This window comes from Dermacentor andersoni, chromosome 6 (genome assembly GCF_023375885.2).
Source record: "Dermacentor andersoni chromosome 6, qqDerAnde1_hic_scaffold, whole genome shotgun sequence".
Taxonomy (NCBI): Eukaryota; Metazoa; Arthropoda; class Arachnida; order Ixodida; family Ixodidae; genus Dermacentor; species Dermacentor andersoni.
The window spans coordinates 36,054,095-36,073,080 of NC_092819.1; the positions used below are offsets into that span (position 1 = coordinate 36,054,095).

The following is an 18,986-nucleotide window of genomic DNA, read 5'->3' on the forward strand; positions in this document are numbered from 1 at the left end:
TCCCCTCTCGGGAGGCGACCTAGTAGCGCGTATAATTACGGGCCGTGCGTAATTAAGGTTGCTCCTATCCGTATACAGCGATTCGAAGCCTCCACGCGAAATTGACCGGATGCACGCGTCGTTTTTGCGCGCGTATGTGGATCTATGGAGCCCGCAGGAGGACTATGGGGAGATCGACTCACCGGCGCTGTTCCGAGGGCGCGTGGGCCACAGTGCATGTACAGCTTTTGTCGTTGGTAACGTGGCTACAGCGTTAAGGCAATAGCCACGCTACAGCATTCCACTTTGGCTGCGGCATGTCGGCTATGGAACATTACTTAACATCACGATGAAGCCCGGAACACTATAGTATTGGAAAGTAATGGTCCTGCTGTCGGAATGCTGTATATGACGCTGAAAGGTCACCTTTTTTTGTAGCCTTTGAACCGTTTGAGGTAATTAACCGCTTTTCAAAGATATTCCTACCTGTGCAGAAGTGGTATCGCCATGCTTTAAATAAAGTGATGATGTTGCGATCGGATAGCGCCTCTATGTGTCTTTCTGCACTGCCTTGTGTGCATCTTTCGTTTTTAATTTTTTGTGGCACTCGTCTTTCACACACACACACACACACGCACACACACACGCGCGCGCGCACGCACGAACGCACACGCACACACACACCTGTATATTCTTCCCTTTTTCCTTCCTCTTCCTTATAAATATTCCGAAGGGCTCCTCGATATACTCGTGAAGCACGTGGGGACGTGCGTATACGCCGTCGAATCCTCTCTCGCTGTCTTAATTACGTAACTGTGAATGTGCGCGGCATTTAATTTTGTCCTGCCTTCTGCCCCGCGGTGACGATGTCGAAACGTGCGCGCGGCCGTTGTCTCCGATACTTCTTCGATATTTATTACACGTATAACTTTTGTCTCTAATCGAAACAAATTGAACTCCGTGACTTAACTGGAGCAGGAGCCTATGTAGCGAGTCGTCCTTTCTTCCTCATATCTTAACGGGATTTTGCGTGTCGCGAAACGAGGAATGAAAGAAACAGAAAGAAAGAAAGAAAGAAAGAAAGAAAGAAACCAGACAGGTGTTCTAACCATGATCCTGGCCGTAAGGAGCTCTGCTGGGTATATCTTGGACGGTACACTAGCTGGGTAAATGACACACTCTGCGCGCGCAGTGTAAATTTCGCCGCGTGCTATATAGGTGGCGCGAGAGGCGAATCCTTTAAACCTGCTCCGGGTGCTCGGCGGCGTTCGCCCTCTGGTCCCTAATTATGATTTATAACTGTTCCCCGGACGGTGTTATAGCCGCCTGTGTATTGGGGAAAGGAGTCGGGGGGGCCGACGAACGGCTTACGCCCGGGGCCTCGATTGGCTTCGCTCCGAGCGAACCCAGCCCGCGAAGCCTTCTTTTCATTCAGCCGCTGGAGCCAGGACCCTGCGCAGAGCGTCGCCCGCGGCTCCCGGCGTGTAGTGGAGGTGCCTCCGCGTGGGCTTATGTAGGCGGGGGCTTTCTTTCAAAGAGCGGGATTTGGGCGCCACTTTAACGCGCGCGAGGCATTCTCGACGCTTCGTGGAGGGGTAAGTTCGCTCGGTGAGGTCGCTGCGTCCCCAGCTGCCGCTTGGGAATGCAGCCGTGGCGTGTCACTTGGCTGAATATTTTTTTTTTTTTTTTTTTAAAGTGTAGGGCTGTTTAAGAAAGAAAGTATGTGTAACGGGGTTCTTGTTGATAGCTCGCGCTATTTCGGCTTTTGAGCTCCGGGCACTGCGGCGCGTTGCGTGGCTTTCGGCTGTGGCTGGTGTTCCCTATGGGTGTGGGCTTGTTGTGTCAAAGTGGCCGCGTTTGGCTGCATTGCGCGGGATGGGCTACCTTTCTGAACTTTGCAACTACAAGAATTCTCGCTTCTGCCTAATAAATGCTCGGTGTCGTATTGGCCCAGCTGCCAATCATGGATTCAGCACGGGTAGCTGGCAGAGGCGTAGAACTTTCTGGGAGAATGCTAAAAGGCGTTTGTCTGCCAGTTACATCGCTGTCTTGGGCTAAGTTGTGCGCCGCATTTCGCCTGCTGCTGGTATTTTTAGTGCTGTGAAATCACGAAGTCGTAGAACAACAACAACAACAGAAACTATAGTCAAACTCATTGGGTTAGCTCACGCTAGCAATAATGCGCATGACACCAACCGTGTTTAACAGGATAGTTAATCGATTTAGCTTCGCAGTTGTTGCAATGGGAACCGTAACTGTGTCGCTTTAAGGTGGGCAGAACGGCTGTTCTGTGACTGATTGTGGTCACTTCTTTGAAAGAAAGCCATGTTAAGGCCCAAAGTACTCCGTATATATTTATTGAAAAGGTGAGGATGGCGGTGATGATGACTTGCTCGGATTTTTTAGTTTTTTGTTTTTATGTTATAATTGCTCCGACGTCTTCATTATTGCATCTCAAACGACAGTTTTACATTACCACCTGCGGTGGTGAGTCAGCGGTCATATGTGAAAACGGAAAAAAAGCTCCGGTTCGATATAACTGTATCAGACCAAGGAATGTTGCTTTTGTTCCTGCAAAGGCATCCTGGTGGGCCCCGCTTCACTAATAATGACTTCGGCATGTCTTTATATATATTAAGAAATTGAGGCGTACGTGTAATGGGACCAAAAAAAAAGCAACGCATTTAACTTAGCTAAGCGTTCCTTGAATAATTTTACGAAAGCAGTTTACTTGCTATTTACTTCACTAAAGAATAGCTAGGGCTCCAGAAGGGCAAAGTTGTCTCTAACGTCACTAAAACTAGCTAATTTTAGCGGCTTTATCGTCAGTTCATCAGCGTCGACTGTGACATGATAGGAGTCGTTAACACCGCACCTTTTCATGTTTATATCTGCCTCCGAATGCCTGACCAATGAAATCAGGGCTGCTTAGCTTCGGCGATTGGCAAGTGCCGCCGTATTCAGCATTAACACGACCGATCGGCCAATCAGCGGAACCGAATTCTAGGCATTCGTTTTCCATAATGCGACCCTTCTGTATGGCTTAACTATATCGCGTGTCCATGCTGCAGCAGTGCTTATTTTGGTAACCATCTGGTTTGGAGCTTGCCTGTGCGCAGCTGACGTGGACGGCCGGGACGGGCGAATTTTTAATTCCCCCGAAACGAGCTCCGCTGTCGCTCGTTAGAGAAATCGTTTTGGAGTCTGTGTAGCGGCAGTAGCGCGGAGCGCAGACGCCCGGCGATGCGCACTGGCGAGCCAAAATGGCGTCCGGACGCGTGGCGTCGGGACCCGGCGTTGGTCGGGCGCCCTCATTAAATGCGCGGTCCGCTTTGGCTTGAGTTTCGCGTCGAGCCTCGCTCGCTCCAACTCTCTCTCTCTCTCTCTCTCTCTCTCTCTCTCTCTCTCTCGGGAGTCTAGGGTGTCCCCCGAGGCCGGTATCCGGTTGCAGCGCCATACCAAATGCGGCGCACATGAGTCATGTAATGAGGCGTCGCTTTACGCATTCCGCGCTTTCTCTCCCGTGCTGCTTGATGGCGGCCGCCCGGTGATGCACCCGATCCGCAGGACGGGGGTGGGGGGTGCTCGACGCTGTCAGGCCTGACCGTGGTTGCGTTGCTTGTTCAACTCTCTCTCCCATTCGCTGTGCTCGGCCCCAGTGCTGCTACCCGGCGCTGTTTTTCCGCTGATAGGGAAGAGCGACCGTATGGTGCATCTTCCGCGTCTCTCGCAACTCCCCGGCCGCTTCTGCCCCCCTCTCCCCCCACCCCCATAGTGCACCTGCTTCTACTGTAAGGTGTTTATTATACATTCATGACGCGTCACTCGGCCGGGCTCCCAACCAGCGCTAAGCTGACACGCCGCCTGGTCTTCCGTCATCCCGGGATACTGCTGGCCTTCTTATGTTTATTGGGTTTGTTCTCTCCCCCCAACCCCCCTTAACCCGACCGCGAGGTTCTGTTTACCGCAGAGTGTTAGTGGCTCACAAACTCGCCGCCGCGCTATTCCCTCGCGGCCGAGGTGGACGAGTGCATCCCGACGGGCGCCGTGTTTGTCCGGGTGTTGGTTTGGTCCGGAATCATGACGATCTGCTTGCGTATGCGCGAACGTTAAGAGCAGATGAGCGCAACCGTAAATGCGATTAGTCCTGGCGGCGTCAGTGCTTCTGGTAACATCCGGGGATGCGGGCCTCCATTTGATGTCCCACTGGAACGTACGTCGTGTTTGCGCAGTGACACGATGTTTATGTGGACGGCGTTTGTGAAAAGTTTTGGAAGCCGCACGAACAACGACGTTGCAAGGTTTCTTTAGTATGCAGGTCTGGCATTTTCTATATAGCTAAGGAGAGTGGGCAGCGCTGTACGCCGCTATATTCTTGGGATCGCTAGAAAGCAGCGACAGTTCCATGGGCCTGCATGCGAGGCTCTACGTCGGGTCTGCGGTCACGCGGGGAGGCTTACTAACTTTTCAAAAAAGACTGTCACGTGTGCATATGTGCGGGTCGTTCAGGGGCTGTTGCAATTTTCACACTTACTTCATCTGTTTGGCAGGTTGTGTCTCATAGTTTATTGCCTATACACGATCCGAGAGCATCGGCGGAAATTTAGCGCAGCGAACATATCGTTCTCGAAATACCGTCTGTCCCAGCTGACGTTAGCCAAGGTATCCAATAAAAAAAAAAAAAAAAAATTGAGAGGTTGGTCGAACGAACTCCATAGGTCTAAAGATGTACAGTTAGCTGGGACACCCTATACACAGGGTTTTTCAGCGAACACTTTCAAAATTTTTAGAAAATTGTCTGTGGGAAATAGCACAGTTCTAGTCCACGAGCTCTTCTACTCGAAGAGGCGGACATTACTTGCACAAACGATTGAAATGCATAATCTACTAATTAACAATAATTCACTAATTAAGTTTTTGACTAAGTACCTTATGGCACGTATTCCAATTTAGAAATTCTAGCGGGTGAGACTGCAGCGCATATCCACATGAAAAGAATTGTGTGGATGACACCATTTGCGAGATGTGCGCCTTCAAACTTGTAAAAATGCACTGTCGTTGAACTTACTTTCTTAACAAAACGTCGTTTCATGCATTGAAGCGCAAAACTAAGTGGAACGCCAACACAATTCTCCATAAAGTTCGGGAATGAATATCTCTAACTGGTCCGATCCGATCGCCTTGCGAACTCCCCGGCTAGAATTTGGGAATTGCAGTATCTGCCATAAGGTAAGTAGTTAAACATTTGATTAGTGATTTCTTGCTAATTAGTCGATTTTGCATAATTTTTTTTTTGGCAAGTAATGCCCGCCTCTTCGAGTAGACCAGCTCATTGATTCATATATTTGTGCAATCGGTCATGGGCAAATAAAATAAAAAAAGTGTTCGCTGAAACACCCGGTATAGTGTCGTGTTTGCAACAGAGTGTCGGCCGCTGTAATCACCGATGTACCTTGTCGTGTTGAGAACCTCACGGAGGGATTTTAGCAAAGATTTAAAAGATGTCGAGCATCGTGCGTCAAGATGGGAGCGTGGGCACGAAAGGCGTCATCCCACGGGCGCGCTCTCTGGCCGCTGCGAATCGAAACGACGCGTGGTTTCTTCATATCTATAAATGGATATGACTCTCTCTGGGTGTCTCTTCGTTTGTAGGCGTGTGCTTGTTTAGATTCAGTGCGTACGTCATTCGTTATTCCTCGCGTTACGCTCCATAGGAAAAACAAACCTGCTGGCGGCTGACATCTCCGGTTCTCATCGCTCAGCATCTCACTCTCTCCTTGGGCGCAGTTACTCAGCTGTTTGTACAGACATCTGTTAAAATACGCTTCTTAATTTCTTTTCTCTTCCTTTCTTTCTTTTCTTTTTTCCGCTTTCGCGCACAAACGCAGTCTCGCCCTCTGCAGCGCCGTGTTTCGTGCCAGCCCGACCCTCGCGTGCCGCGGGCGAATGTTCCGTGACGCTTTCTCCGCTTTCTATCCTCGCCTTTGCGTTTTCCGTACGAGTTGTAATGTCCTCTTGTTTCTTTTTTTCTCTCGTACCGTGCTCCGCAGTAATAATGGCGGATCTCCGACTGCGACAAAGCCTCTTCATTATCAGCCGGCGTATCCTTCGCATTGTCGCTGCCCCTCCCCCCCTCCCTCTCTCCCTCCCTCTCTCTCTCTCTCTCTCTCTCTCTCTCTCTCCACACGTGCTTTGGCGCCAGTTATGCGGGGGCAGCCTCATTAGGCGCCTTTCCGCGGTCTCTTCGCGGCTTCATTTTGCCCACGGCTCTGTCCTGTTTCGCTTGTGCAGAGCTTTTGACGTTGGTTCGCCTTTCTTCTTTAACCGTTGTCGTCTTGGCGAGAGTGGGCATAGTATTGTCGCGGCGTTGATGGCTCAAATTCGGACACGCTCTCGTAGCAGTAAATGGTGGCGGAAAGCGAAAAGAGAAAGAAAAAATGCGCACGTCATAAATTAACGCGTTCTGCCTTCCGTTTTGTTGGTTTTCCTGTGTAAGGTGCAAGGGCAGGGCTAGTTACCCTTCCTTGACGAATATAGTCATTGCGGAGGAGTGCAAACACGCGTCTCTGTTACTTAATCACGATGTAGTTATTAGGTGACAATTGATTCGCGGCGAAACGATATATTGCCGATAAAGGAGGCGGCAGCGTGCCATCCATTTGCAATGTGACGAGCGAGTATGGCTGCGACCAGGGCCCGCGTCTTTCGAAATTTGGAATTTTTAATCTCTTATGTTTCTGTTAAAATCGTCGAAAAAAAAGAAAACTAGATTCTGTCTTGATTTCATGCATCTATAGCCTCGCCATTCTGAGCGACGGCTCTTACGCGGGCTTCTTTTCGTAACGGGAATTATGTGCGGCGTTTATTTATAACCGACGTAGTTATCGTTACACTAACTCTTTCTCCCACCAACCATATATACTTGGGATTGCCGGTTCCGACGTGTGAGCTTGTCGCTCTGTCTTCATTGCGTCATTGTGTTGCTGCCGGCGTTGTCGTGCTGTTATCGTTGACCTTGTATTGCGGGCAAGTATAAATGCTAGTAGGTTGGGACCGGGCCAATAACGCAAAAGACAGCATCAGCCAGCAAAGCGGGGGGAAGAGGCAGGAAAAAGTCCCGCTTTATAAGGAAGCATAAGTAGCGAACGCTGGTTGATATACGCCCTGAGGAGTTCACTTTTTCGACCCCCCCCCCCCGCTCTCTGTCTCTCTCTCTCTCTCATAAAGCCAGAAACTTGCCAACTGCGGAGCCGTTTCGAACTTGCGTATAGCCGGCGCTCGTTCGCTCAGCAACAGCTTTCAATTCCACGTGATGCGCATCGCTTGCACGACTTTATGTACGTTCGGTATCCTGGTTGTTCGCTCGTCGTTATCCCGTATACTTTTGCTCGCTCGTGTTGGCATTGACGGGCGACCGCGATGAGAGCGAAAAAAAAAAAAAAGAGACTAGAACAAGGAATGGAAAACATGGTCGTGGGCGGCGTTCTTTCCAGCGGCCACACCGCTATACGCTCGGTGCGCGTCGAACGACCGCTCGTCCATCTTCATCTCTTCCCGAAACGTGAAAGGGAGGCGGGCTCGCGGGAAAGATGTTACCCGCGGACCCACCGCCGGCACTCTCCCTGATATGCATGCCGAGCAGGGGCCGGTCGTCGCATCGACGCCTTCCTTTGCACGTCGCTTGTGTTTCCGCTCTTTCTTTTCGCGGTCTCACGCTCTGCTCGAAGCCGAAGGAGAGCGAGCGCGAACGGAGGGCGTCTTGATGCGTGTGATTCCGAGTAAGCTTGTAACCCATGATTTTTTTTTTTTTTACTAGCTGTGCGCGTTTTTTGTTGCTTCTCCAAGATTGTACCTAGGAATCCGGGGTCGTTTTTGTTGAAGCCTTGGCTATATGACGTTGTATATTGGTGTCCGCTCGCTACGAGAGGTTGACCGCATCGGTATGCGCGTGGATGACGCTCACGTTATCGCTTCGCCTCCCAGGTAAGTAAGAGCTGCATTCTGTTTTGCCCCTTCATTTTAGTCTTTGGCAAAACTTGAGAAACCACGTCGTGCCTCACCAAAGATGCCGTCAGGTCACGTGTCGGCAGGTCACGTGTCGGCAGGCGTATGTACTGACCTGCATGCATCTCGGCTACTACGCCGAGGTGGATGCCGTCTCGATGCTTGACATGTTGACTCCACTTCCGGATTGATTTTTATGTTGATCCCCGGGCCTAAGCGGTTCTATGCGACCCGAAACCTGTGGAGATAACGTTTTTCTTTTTTTTTTTTCAAGACAGCTTTGGATTAGGGAACGCAAGAAGATTGCGTCCCTCCTTGCCGTTTGGGTCGCAGCAACAGCCCAGCAAACTACGTACTTTTGGGAAAGCAAGGCCGCTTGGGTCCCTCAATCTAAAACTCTATCTTGAGGTTCTGATCTCCAGGGATGGCGTATGTGTAGAAGCACCTCTGAAAGCACCGCTAACAGATTTTCTTGCGGCGGAACGTCGCAAAATCTTGTCCGCGATTGCTCCGAAACTTCTGCGCGCAAGTCTGCTCCTTCGAGCCAAACTTGATGACTGAACGCCGCATATACGAGCTGTGCGCGAGCAAACGTAGATGGATTGTTTTGTTGCTCGAGGCCCGAATACGCATTTCGGGCGGCCTCATTTGTCTTTGCGTGACACGTATATTGAGAGAACTACCTGCATGCCCGAAGTAGCTTGCCGAAAAGGCTAGCATTATATAGTGTGCTCACGAAAATGATTATATATATATATATATATATATATATATATATATATATATATATATATATATATATATATATATATATATATATATATCGCTTTTCACTCCCCTCGCTGTTCGGAGCTGAAGCCCTTCCATTGGTGCTGCGTAGGTGTACACGGGCTTTATTCGGAACGTCGCCTGTGGCGCCGGGCGCGCGGATGAAACGCGCCCAAACGACGGCCTTTGCGTTTCTTGCGAGCTGGTCCTGCCCGTCCGGCCCCGCGCTGTTACGCGTCGTTCGACCGCCGACCGAAGTACGCCGCTCACTTTTGGAGCGCGCTCGAGGCACGTCGTGGTGCTCAGTGTAAAAAACGGGCGAGTCCGGTGTGCCCGAGCAGATAGCGTCGGGACAGTCGCACGGTCGGTCGTAAAACCGGGTAGCCGCTGCACGCGCCTCGCTTCTGTATAGCTTGTCTCGTTTCTCATTTCGTGTTTTTTTTTCTTTTTCTTCCGTCGGTTCTAAGTTAGGTGATTTAGTAGTGGCGCGCTGAGGCCTTGTCTTCGTTGACGCCGCTGAAGCGGGCGTGCGCAGTGCGACCTTGAGCGTGAGGTGTGTCCGTAGCTTTGGGCTTTCGAGGCGCGCGCATTGGCGAAGCACCACTATTGCGCCCTTCGCGTGCCCCTGCTTCCGACTTCTTGAGTATATATCCGGCCTTACGTAGCGTCTGTATTGTGTAACACTTTCAGGCAACTGGCCTTTGTATAATTTTGTTACGATTAAGGTATGACCGCCTTCTTTTGACTCTTCCCTCCTCTTTTCGTGGGTGGCTTTTTGGCCAATCCCTGAGACAAGTGTAATCGAAGATGGCGCCTTGGTGGACCGACTCAGAACACCAGTGCACGATACGTCTTATCGAAAGGGTTCGTAACGCGAGGCGATCGTGGCGGTGCTCTTTCACAGCAGCCGTACCCCTCTTAGCATATACAGATTCGCATGCAGATTAAAAAAAAAAAAAAAAAAAAAAGCCGCCTGTAGCATTCTTCTGTACATTCTTCTATCAACTCATTAATCGAAATTTAAAACTGGAAAGGCTGGAAACTTATTTCACTTGAGTGTTGTATAAGGTTTCCTAGCATATATTGCGTTGTATATTGTACATTATTGTATATTTTTTATTGTTTCCGTGCGCACTCTTCGTAATAGGCCGACATGTTACAACCTTGTAAATAAAACGTATATAAGCAGATTTACCGGGGAGTTGTGGTTTAATTTTGACAGTGACGCTGCAATTATTCCCGCGACTTTTTTTTTTTCTTCAGTAATGCGAGTTCGCAACAGATGGTGCATGTATAATTGACGTCGCAGACGTCTTTATTTAACTGTTTCTCTTTCTTTTTCTGCTCGCAGGTCACTTGTGCACAGCTCACCATCGACGGGACTCGGCCTGTCAGCTGTCTATTTTTATCAACTCGACTTTGTTCTACTTCGGCTTGCTCTCGCAGTGACCTAACCTGGTGAGTAGCGCGTTTTTTATCACTGTGTATAGAGGAGTTGTCCTAGTTCTAGTAATACACGCCCACGCTTCGTATTGCAAAACGTGGAGCACCAACTGTATACTGGAGCGCATGTATTTAGTAGCATATATCAACGATATACGACTACCTGGAATATATATATATATATATATATATATATATTGTACTGTAAAATAAGGAGCAGTGGGGCTGTGGCTAGGAGAGAGACAGCGACGACGAGAAAGAACAACCTTGTTTCGGTGCTCGGTCGGCTACACTACCTCTCGCTGCTTCAGCGTTCTAGTCGCGAACGCTTTCTGCTCAAAGTGCTTCGCGACATTTGGTGGAAGGTGCTGGACTTATTGCAAACCTGGAACTCCGAAGCCGGACGATCCCTCTCACATCTCCCATGCCTGAGGAGACTAGTACTACCGCGCCACCCATGGCACCGCCTCCAGTCGTCTGTCCTGGTGCGCCACGCCAACGGGATCCTCCCATATTCAATGGCACTGACGATCATGACGTAGAGGACTGGCTGTCATCATACAACCGAGTGAGTGCACACAACAAATGGTCCGAAGCTGACAAGCTTGGCTACGTACCATTCTATCTTTCCGGGGTCGCCCATCTTTGGTTCCGCAACCATGAGGCTGACTTTTCCACCTGGTCAGCATTCCGAACGGCACTTCAGGAAGTATTCGGTCGCCCTGCTGTGCGCAAACTTCGGGCTGAACAACAGCTTCGCTGTCGTGCCCAACAAAAGGGCGAAACCTTTACGAGCTACATTGAAGATGTAGTTGACATCTGCCGGCGTATAGACCCAGATATGACCGAAGATGCCAAGGTCAAGAACATCTTGAAAGGCATAGAAGATGACGCCTTTCAAATGCTCTTGGCAAGGAATCCTCAGACGGTCAACGACATCATAACGCTTTGCCAGAGCTATGAGGAACTGCGCAAACAACGGCTTTCTACGCGCCAAGCACTCGCTCCGGACGTCGCGCTTTCAGCTCTGAGTGATGGTGTCACCTCTACTCCTTGCAGTCCAGAAATTTTTGACAGAATCAAGCAATTTGTACGAGAAGAAGTGGCGCGCCAACTCTCTCTTCTGCCAGTCGCTCCAGCCTCAGAGCCGCGCTTGTCTCCAGATCTCCGTCACATTATACAAGAACAAGTCGCTAACGCAGTACCACTTGCTCATCAACCGCCTCCTACGCCTGTGCGACTTACGTACGCTGCCGTTGTCGCTAATCCAAGGCCTCCTTCTGCAGGTAATCAATCCAGACTTACCAGCGCCTTTTCCTCACCTCCGCAAGCAGCTGCAACATATTCTCCTGCCCCCCCAAGCAGCTACTGGTCGCCACAGCAGCCCGTGCGCCCACCTCGCCAATATTTCCAACAGTCTCCGCCCGCTGTTCTCAATCCATGGCGCACCCATGACAATCGGCCTATCTGTTATTCGTGCGGCCTACCTGGGCATGTAGCACGGCTTTGCCGTCGGCGTGGATGGTATCCTTCGGATTCTCCGAGGGCACAAAGTAACGGTTTCGACTCTCCGTCCCGTTCTGCTACTGCCGCTCAGCCCTTCGAAGCCTCGTCTCCTCTTTCCCGACCCTTCAATACCCGTCGGTCTCCGTCTCCCCGTCGGCGTTCTCTGTCGCCGCTTATCCGTTGTCCTGAAGCTATCCGAGAGGAAAACTAAGGACCGCAGTTCCGGAGGCAAGAACTGCGATCTTAGCGAACTCCTCAAGACCTCATTTATTTCCTGCGAATGTCCTTGAAGTTTATGCAGAAGACATTGCCGTTCATGCGCTTGTAGACACGGGAGCAGCAATATCAGTGATTTCGGACCAGCTTCGTCTTACCCTTAGAAAAGTAGCGACGACTTATTCAGCCATTTCATTACGTACAGCAAGCGCTGCGCCGATTGAACCCTTAGGGAAGTGTACCGTGCGTGTTGTTATAAGCGGCGCTTTATACCATATTGAGTTCGTTGTTCTGCCTCGCTGCTCCCATGCCATGATTTTAGGATGGGACTTTCTGTCCTCTCATCACGCCGTTATAGATTGCGCCCGTGCTGAACTCGCGCTGTCGCCATTCGGCACCAACGTTTTTGAAGATACTGATGACACTTCCGGTCGTGTGTTCGTCACCGCCGACACCGAGATTCCTCCATACTCTGCCGCACTTGTACCCGTTTCCTGCGTTGGGTTTTCCGACTCCACAGTTTTTTTCACGCCGTCTAAGCTTGTTACTCGCCGCCATCCTTTCTTGCTTCCTTTTGCCCTTCTTGCCATTCGACAAGGTTCGAGCGCACTTTATGTATCAAACCTGTTTCCTTGCCCTGCTAGGCTGCTCCACAATGAGTGTCTTGGTTATGCCGACGGAATCGAAGCAAGTTTCCTTTACGATGTGCCTGACGACCCGGCTTCTCCTCCGGTTGACACTCTGGGCCTTCAAGTTTCTCCTCCCACGCCGCCGTGTGACCCAACATTTTACCAGAGTATTGATCCCAACCTCACTCCAGCGCAGCACGCCCAGATCGTCCATCTTCTAGACCGCTTTCGCACGTCATTCGACCTACAACAATCTCGCTTAGGCCGCACTTCTACTGTTGTCCATCACATCGACACCGGCAACCATGCGCCTTTACGCCACAGGCCGTATCGTGTATCCGCCACGGAGCGTAGCGTGATCGCTGAGCAAGTTGGAGACATGCTCGAACGCGGTGTCATACAACCTTCGCACAGTCCCTGGGCTTCTCCTGTAGTGCTGGTAAAAAAGAAAGATGGCACAATTCGCTTTTGCGTGGACTACCGGCGACTTAATAAGATCACACGCAAGGACGTTTATCCGCTACCCCGTATTGACGACGCGCTAGACTGCCTCCAAGGCGCTGAATTCTACTCATCCTTAGACTTACGATCCGGGTACTGGCAAGTGCCAGTGGCTGAGTCAGACCGTCCGAAAACGGCCTTCATCACACCTGACGGTTTATTTGAATTCACCGTGATGCCATTTGGCCTGTGTAATGCGCCTGCCACATTTGAAAGAATGATGGACAACATCTTGCGCGGCCTCAAATGGCAGATATGCCTATGTTATCTGGACGACATCGTTATCTTTTCACCGGACTTTCCTTCCCACTTACTTCGACTTGAACGCGTCCTAAAGTGCATCGCCGATGCTGGCCTCCAGCTTAACTTGAAGAAGTGTCACTTCGCTGCCCGCCAGCTGGTCATCCTCGGCCATGTCGTGTCGAAAGAAGGTGTACTCCCTGATCCGGCGAAACTACAAGCTGTTGCCCAGTTTCCCCGACCAACGACTTTGAAACAACTGCGCAGCTTCATTGGATTAGCGTCATACTTTCGCCGTTTCATCCGTAATTTTGCCTCTATAATAGCACCTTTAACGCAGCTTCTTCATGGTGGCCACAACCTTTCAACCTGGTCACCGGATTGCGATGCCGCCTTCACGAAGCTGCGTCGTCTCTTGACGTCACCACCAATCCTGCGCCATTTCGACCCAAGTGCTCCAACTGAAATACACACGGATGCCAGTGGCGTTGGCCTTGGGGCCGTTCTCGCTCAGAGAAAGGCTGGCTTCGATGAGTACGTCGTTGCCTTCGCCAGTCGTGCACTCACTAAACCTGAATCGAACTATTCTGTCACAGAAAAGGAATGCCTGGCTATAATTTGGGCCATAACCAAATTCCGTCCGTATCTTTATGGCCGCCCGTTTGACGTCATAACTGATCACCATTCGCTGTGCTGGCTGTCGTCCTTAAAAGAACCGTCCGGTCGTCTTGCTCGATGGGCCCTTCGACTGCAGGAGTACGACATTCGTGTGCTGTATCGTTCTGGCCGAAAACATTCGGATGCGGATGCCTTGTCTCGTTCGCCGCTAACAGACGAGGCTAGCTTCCCGAAGGCTTCATTGTCCGAGTCTTCCCTTGCTGCCACGGACATTCTTCTGGAGCAGAAGAAAGACCCATGGATTGTGTCTATGCTGCGTTTTTTGTCCAGCCCATCGACACCTACTACCACTCGCGCATTACGTCGCCAAGCACATCACTTCTCCATTCGCGAAGGGCTCTTGTACCGCCGCAACTACCTCCCGGACGGCCGCAAATGGTTGCTTGTCATCCCGCGACACCTGCGTTCGGATATTTGCGCAGCGTTCCACGACGATCCCCAGTGCGCGCATGCAGGGGTACTGAAGACATACGCCCGTTTACGCGTTCGTTACTACTGGCGGGGGATGTACCGATTCATCCATCATTATATGTCCGCTCCTGTCTGGTTTGCCAACGCCGTAAAGATCCCCCTCGTCGTTCAACCGCGCCATTGCAGCCTTTGCCTTGCCCAGCACGTGCTTTTGATCGAGTAGGCATCGACATTTATGGACCTCTGCCAACCACATCAGATGGCAATCGCTGGGTAATCGTGGCCATCGACCATCTTACGCGCTATGCGGAAACTTCCCCTTTGTCCAGCGCTTCTGCACGTGACGTCGCCTGGTTCCTCCTGCGCCACATCATCCTTCGCCACGGAGCTCCCAGGGAACTACTCAGTGACAGAGGCCGCGTCTTCCTCTCCGACGTCATCGAGGCTCTCCTCAAAGAATGCCGCATCATTCATCGCACCACTACTGCGTATCATCCGCAGACTAATGGCATGACCGAGCGCTTTAATCGCACTCTTGGTGACATGCTGGCCATGTACGTTGCATCCGACCAAACCAAAGGGGACCATGTTCTACCTTTCCTGACCTACGCTTACAACACCGCCACGCAGACTACCACGGGATTTTCGCCCTTCTTTCTCCTGTACGGACGCGAACCTTTTTCCACAATGGATACTATCCTTCCGTACCGCCCTGACTCCACGGAAACGACTACCCTATCCGAAGCTGCTGCACACGCAGAAGAGTGTCGCAAGCTTTCCCGTATATTTACGTCAGAAGACCAGCAACGCCAGAAGCACCATCGCGAAAGTTCCAATGCTCCTGTATCGTATGCTCCTGGCTCGCTAGTGTGGCTTTGGGTTCCAGCCTCTACCACCGGACTGTCACCGAAACTCGCGTCGAAGTACCAAGGCCCATACCGCGTGATCAACCAAACGTCTCCAGTCAACTATATTGTGGAACCCCTCGAGCTACCTTTGGATCATCGCCGTCGTGGACGCGAAATTGTGCATGCCCAGCGTCTCAAGCCCTACTATGATCCGCCTGTGCTGTCCTACCCGTAGGTCGCCGGGACGGCTTCCTTTTCCGCGGGGGAGATAACTGTACTGTAAAATAAGGAGCAGTGGGGCTGTGGCTAGGAGAGAGACAGCGACGACGAGAAAGAACAACCTTGTTTCGGTGCTCGGTCGGCTACACTACCTCTCGCTGCTTCAGCGTTCTAGTCGCGAACGCTTTCTGCTCAAAGTGCTTCGCGACAATATATATATATATATATATATATATATATATATATATATATACACTCTGCTCCACAGTAACGGGTCGCTGGGCTGCTGCAGTCTACAGCTGTACAGCTTGTATCGGCCAATCGGGAACGCGATCCGGACCACGGAAACCCACATGATCGTGGACGCACGTGACACCAGCCACGTGGCGTGTTCCTGCGCGTCTGATCTTGGTCTTCCGAGTCCGGAACTTATATGGCATGCGTGTAATAATATAGCTCTCAATACGCTGTGTTTGTTTCACTCTATACAAATCGAATATGATTCATGCCGAGGGGCTTGTCAGCGCACTTGAAGCAGAAATGCCTAAGAGCATGCGACCTGCTACAGTGCAGGCAAAATGAGTGATGTATGTCCGCCATTTCTTCCATGGTAGCAGATAATGTGTCCGTCTTTTGACAAGCAAAAGCGCGGCCATGCACGCTGATAACGAACTGTCTTGGGCTCTCAGAATAGTTCGCGAAATCGGAATTTTGTTACGTTAGGGCGCGATTGCTAACGAAGATTTTGGACGCGTCCGTTATACAGTGTGACCCAGCTAACTTTAGCCAGAGTTTAAAGATATGCTGATGCACTCTAAGAGGATGAAACCAAATGCATGTTGCTGGTTATTGTATGGAGTAGCTCACACTATTTTTTGTATTCCCTACCCCTACCTTCCCTACCATTCATTTATCATTTTCTCTCTCTCTCTCTCTTTGTATTCTGCTTAATTGCACAATTAGTCAAGATTAATTAACCAACTTCGGAAGCAACGAAGTTATTAGGTAAAAAAATTAAGTGCACGGCCTTGCTAAGAAAAACAAGCGCATATCTTCTGTTGCAACCCTTCCCCTAACGGATAATGGGGGTAAGCGAAGCTTGCCCTGCGTGCACGTGACCTTCTTCATGGTTAACTAACCCACAGGTAATGGTGCGGAATTGCTTCGGCCTCCCGGTCCGCCAGCTCGGGATCTTTTCGTTGATGTCGCGTTGCTTGGGCTCGGGTGGCTTCAACGGCTCGATCGGCGCGCCGACGGCGAGCCCTTTCAAGGGCGAGTTCGTGCCGCCGCTCGTCGAAGGCTACCCGTTCCTCGGGGGAACGCACAACGCGTGGCCGTCCCATCCGTTTTCCGGGACTGAACCGAACGGAAATGAAGCCGCCGCAGCGCGCGCGAAGCCCTTTCCTGCCCTTTGCCTCCCTGACGGAAGCGAAACGGCTCTGATTAGTTGCGCGCGTGAAGTTAGCGCGCGCCTATGCACCTGAAATCTTTGCTCATGACTCACGCTCCGGCGCCGGCGCAGCTGTGAACTCATAAAAGAGCCCTTTCCCGCAGTTACTCTGCTCCGGGAGCAACTGTGTCTTTCTTCTTTTTTTTTTTTTGCATGACCACGGCACCGCCTCTGAAACTTGTGAGCCAATACAAGCTTCGCTTGAAAAAGCTTCTGCATATTACATATAGAGCATAATTCGCCCTAACGTTCAAGTCTGTTATAATCGCCTTTTACTGCATACAGAGAGAAGAGAAGCTGGGAGTAAAGTGAAGACTTGAAAGGGTCCTTGGTTTTGCTAAGAGTAAGAGACGTAAAATTCGAACGACAGAATCGACTCAGCCGAGACACATGGTACTGTACCGGCTGGAATGTCACTCCGTTCCCACCGCTTTTCGCGACAGGAGTGCCGATCGAGTATCGAGATATTGACCGGCGACATTATTGCTCGTCCCATCTCTCCCCCTATAAGCGCTGCTTGGTGCGTCCATCCACGTAGCGGACGCCGCAATGCGAGGCGGGCGCGCTTGGCGCAAGTGTGAGCGTAGAGACGCTGAACGTATACACGTACGTCTCTGGCGCGGTGTCGTCGGAAGCCGAGCGGAGTGTGTGTGTGTGTGTGTGTGTGTGTGTGTGTGTGTGTGTGTGTGTGTGTGTGTGTGTGTGTGTGTGTGTGTGTGTGTGTGTGTGTGTACTAACGCACAGTCGTCGCGCCGACCTATACACGCGCCACGTCCGAGCGTATCGGCGCAGGCTGTGCTATATTAATGGAGCTAATTACGTTCCGCGGGTCCGAATTGCGCCCGACGCCGTCGCCTTGATTGATGGTGCGCCGCGGCCGGCGCGGCGCGCCCTCTGCTGCGTGCGCGTTATTGTGTGTCCGAACGCGAACGTTTAGCGGCCGAGGCGTTTAATTAATCCGTCCACTACACATATCGCGAGATGACCGCGCGCGCGTATCGACAGTGTGTACGGTCCGACGAGTTTGATGCGCTGCGCAGTCAGCGTTGCCGTTTTGGGACGATATGAGCGTCACTAATGCAGTTCGACCTTCAGCAACAGTTCCGTATGTCTTATAAATGGAATGTTCTCTATAGTTCGTCGTACAACCTCTCTGAGAATTACGTCTATATGTACCTCGAAGTGGACAAACACGAAAGTTTATTTTTTAACGCGTAAACATTTGCGTGCTTACCCAACGAGAAAGTTGTCTGTCACGTAAGACAATGAATGGCTAATACCCCCTTGAGCAGTGGCGCATATAAGCAAGCAAAAGATGCATTGGCTTATATCCACGTAAGGTAGAGGCTACAAGCGCTCAGCAGAGTGGAGCGAACAGTGCATACATTCATTGAAATCACTCATGCAACGCACAGAACAGCATACGTTTAGATAAAGAACAAACTCAAAACAAACATCCGATCCATCAGTAAAGCATTACATACCCCCCTCAGCAAATTTAGTGGTGGTTTTGCAACAGCTTCGCTAAAGTAGCCCTAATTCACCGTAATTAACACCAAAGGTCGTGGGTTCGACTCCCACAAAAGGGGCGAGAGTTTGAGTGCCTTAATTAACTCTATCTTAATTAGCGGTGGCTAACTAACCTCGCCTTAATTAACATTAGTGGTCATGGGTTCGAATGTCGTGTAGAACTCTATTTTAATTGAACCTGCCTTACCATGTTCTCTGTCGACGATGATAAGCGAAGGCCCGATGCGGGTTGATAAGGGCTTATACTGGTCGGATCAAGTTCCATAATATTGATAATGATTCCGGGCTGCGTGTCGATAAGCAAGTGGCGCAGTGCTTACGGATACTCAAGACAGCTAACAGATCAGTTTCTGTGTGAATTTCTTTTTTTTCGGTGAATATGTTTTTGTTGATTGCTCCTGTGATCGCACTTAACGCTAAGCACGTCGTCTTATATTAACACCAAGGAAACAATCGCTGCAGTCTGCCAGGACGCCTAGCCTTTCGTTCTCGGCTCGCGGCGAATTTAACGCTATGATAGGTGTAGCCACGTTCGTCGTTGTGTTACATTGTCGCGTGTTCCAT

At 50.7% G+C, this 18,986-nt stretch overlaps 1 long non-coding RNA gene across 1 annotated transcript in view; it reads left to right on the plus strand.

Moving 5' to 3' along the window:
- The window catches only part of LOC140218957 (uncharacterized), a 137,378-nt gene that overhangs the window by 88,132 nt on the left and 30,260 nt on the right, over positions 1 to 18,986 (plus strand). Inside the window, exon 3 of the long non-coding RNA XR_011895141.1 lies at positions 10,103 to 10,209. This is a non-coding gene — a long non-coding RNA (uncharacterized lncRNA). The remainder of the gene's footprint in view (positions 1 to 10,102; positions 10,210 to 18,986) is intronic.